This window comes from Oncorhynchus masou, chromosome 24, assembly GCF_036934945.1.
Source record: "Oncorhynchus masou masou isolate Uvic2021 chromosome 24, UVic_Omas_1.1, whole genome shotgun sequence".
In the NCBI taxonomy this organism is placed as follows: Eukaryota; Metazoa; Chordata; class Actinopteri; order Salmoniformes; family Salmonidae; genus Oncorhynchus; species Oncorhynchus masou.
The window spans coordinates 112,647,938-112,651,095 of NC_088235.1; the positions used below are offsets into that span (position 1 = coordinate 112,647,938).

Genomic DNA, 3,158 nt, shown 5'->3' on the forward strand with positions numbered 1-3,158 from the left:
GAGGGGACTTAACAAAGGTCTTGTGATGGAAAATCAAGATGGCGGGCTTGTGATGTGATGCGGTTAAGGTTTACCTTAAAGCCAGGGCGTCCTGAGGAGGTTTTGAAGCCTCTCAGTTTTCCGCTAGTGTGCTGGGCCCCTGTGGTGGTGGTGGGGGGGTGGGGGGGGGGATTTAGCAGTCAGTATCTGTCTCCTGGCTACTCCCATCCAGGCATCAGCTTTGACAGATCCCCTTAGCATGGCGGTGTCCCAAATGGCACCCTATTCCCTATGTAGTGCACTACTTTTGACCAGAGCCCTATGGGGAATAGGGTGCCATTTGGAACGTAAAATCAGTGTCTAACCTCCATACGACTCCAAGGTCAGCCTTCTGAAGAGAGGAGGGATTACGGCTATTTGTGATACTGACACACTTTGTATTTTTCTCAGAATATTGTATTTGAGTAGAAGAAAATGATATGAAACGGAAAGTCAAAATGAAAGTAAAATCTATAGCTAAATGCAAGCATTGCTATTTGCTACAATGTCAGACGTGGATCAATCGCTCCAACTATAACCACTCAATGATATATTGCAGACCTATTAAGGCAATCACAAAGACAACATAATTTAAAGGATGCACTGCAGCCTCCCTAGCAACTCATTTAAAAGATGCACTGCAGCCTCCCTAGCAACTCATTTAAAAGATGCACTGCAGCCTCCCTAGCAACTCATTTAAAAAATGCACTGCAGCCTCCCTAGCAACTCATTTAAAAGATGCACTGCAGCCTCCCTAGCAACTCATTTAAAAGATGCACTGCAGCCTCCCTAGCAACTCATTTAAAAGATGCACTGCATCCTCCCTAGCAACTCATTTAAAAGATGCACTGCAGCCTCCCTAGCAACTCATTTAAAAGATGCACTGCAGCCTCCCTAGCAACTCATTTAAAAGATGCACTGCATCCTCCCTAGCAACTCATTTAAAAGATGCACTGCAGCCTCCCTAGCAACTCATTTAAAGGATGCACTGCAGCCTCCCTAGCAACTCATTTAAAAGATGCACTGCAGCCTCCCTAGCAACTCATTTAAAAGATGCACTGCAGCCTCCCTAGCAACTCATTTAAAAGATGCACTGCAGCCTCCCTAGCAACTCATTTAAAAGATGCACTGCAGCCTCCCTAGCAACTCATTTAAAAGATGCACTGCAGCCTCCCTAGCAACTCATTTAAAAGATGCACTGCAGCCTCCCTAGCAACTCATTTAAAAGATGCACTGCAGCCTCCCTAGCAACTCATTTAAAAGATGCACTGCAGCCTCCCTAAATCCATTTTTGGGCAACCCTACCAAATCCACAGAGAAATATGTGTTATCTGATACTTCTCATTGAAAACAAGTCTAATAAGCAGTAGATATATTCTATGTGCATTATTTCTATGCTTTGCGTTCTTTAACTTTGTTTTTTTGCGGGGGGGGGGGTTCGGTTTTGTGCACCAGTTTCAAAACAGCTGAAAATACAATATTTTTAGTTATGGAAAATCTATTTTACAGCAGTTTAGATGGCAGAGCGATTTCCGCATAGTGCAGCTTTAACAAAAGGCACATCTCAATAGGTGGTCCAGGTATCATGTCATAGCACAAGTCTGTGGACTTTACTGTATTTCCACTTGAAATATTGTTTTTCAACCAGAAAAGTGCAACAAAAAAAACAATAATAATATATATATATATTTTTTTTTAAATAGCTGGAGTGCGTCTTTAAGTTGGAATTCAGTTGGTCGGGAATTGAAACCCGGGTCACTGCTGCTGCGGGTTCGCGTGGGATCGTGATGTCTGTTTTCGGCTATACATGCTGACCACCATACCACCAACGCATGAGATCTGATGAGAATTTTTCCCAGTTGAATGAGTGCCGAGGTTGTCTCCACAAAAGTAATTCGCATAATCTCAGTATCATGAGATTCCATAAAAACACATTCCGATATTAGGAGAATTTATGCAGCAGGTTAGGATAATTAACATAGCAGGTTAGGAGAATTAGGTTGAGGTCAGGAAAAGGGCTATGAAAAGCCAACTGACATTTACTCCTGAGGTGCTGACCCGTTGCACCCTCTACAGACTTAAATGTAAATGTAAATTATTATTATTTGACCCTGCTGGTCATCTATGAAAGTTTGAACATCTTGGCCATGTACTGTTGTAATCTCCACCCAGCACAGCCAGAAGACCATTGGCCACCCCTCAGAGCCTGGTTCCTAGCTCGGTTTCTTCCTAGGTTCCTGCCTTTCTGGGGAGTTTTTCCGAGCCACAGTGCTTAAAAAATCTGCATTGCTTGCAGTTTGGGGTTTTAGGCTGGGTTTCTGACATCGGCTGATGTAAAATGGGATTTATAAATACATTGATTGATTGATTATGGAAAATGCTCTCCTAATCTGCTACAAATAAGTAACTTCCGGTTGCAGCTGTATCAAAGTGGTGTGTTTTTAGGGAGTGCCTTAGCATAATAGCTAGCTAAATAGTATGATCTCTTCAAAAATGTTGATTTTCAAAGTACCGTTGGTTGAGCTTCAAAATGTTGGGCTCGTCCGGGATTTGAACCCGGGACCTCTCGCACCCAAAGCGAGAATCATACCCCTAGACCAACGAGCCAATACAACTTCAGTAGGCTAAAAAGGTCAATAACACATTCCCACCAGAGATACTTGGAGCCCATCCAAGATAGACAACTGCCTGTCATTTTTAACGGAAGCAAATTACTCCTCGTGGGCAGAGAGAAGCTTATTTTGCACATTTCCGTTAGGGAACGCCTACTCTGTGAAGTGGGCGTGTGCAATTACTCAAATCGCCCTCTTTCTAAACAACGCAGGTTCACGCAGTTCCTTACAGATTTTAGTTTTGGAAACAGAAAACTGTATTGACATGTATGAAATATTTCATCGATGAGAAAATTTGCCAAAAAAGTCGGCCAAAATCCATCTCGCTCCATTTTATCCCACTGCCGGCCACTGGGCTTCCTCTCACCACCATATTTGGTAGTGAGTGGAAACAACCGGATGCTTCACATTTATACATTCGGTGAAATATCTGTGTCATTGTTCTGTGTTTTGTTACGTTATATAATTAATTACATAACATTTGGCTTTGTTCTCTGCTAGCTTTGAAGTGACCGAGTTGTGCTTTTT

The 3,158-nt window shown here is 42.7% G+C and overlaps 1 non-coding gene across 1 annotated transcript; it reads right to left on the bottom strand.

Moving 5' to 3' along the window:
* Window positions 1–2,553: 2,553 nt before the first annotated feature.
* trnap-ugg (transfer RNA proline (anticodon UGG)) lies at window positions 2,554–2,625 on the bottom strand. The gene has a single exon. It is a non-coding gene; the product is annotated as a tRNA-Pro (tRNA).
* Window positions 2,626–3,158: the final 533 nt, after the last annotated feature.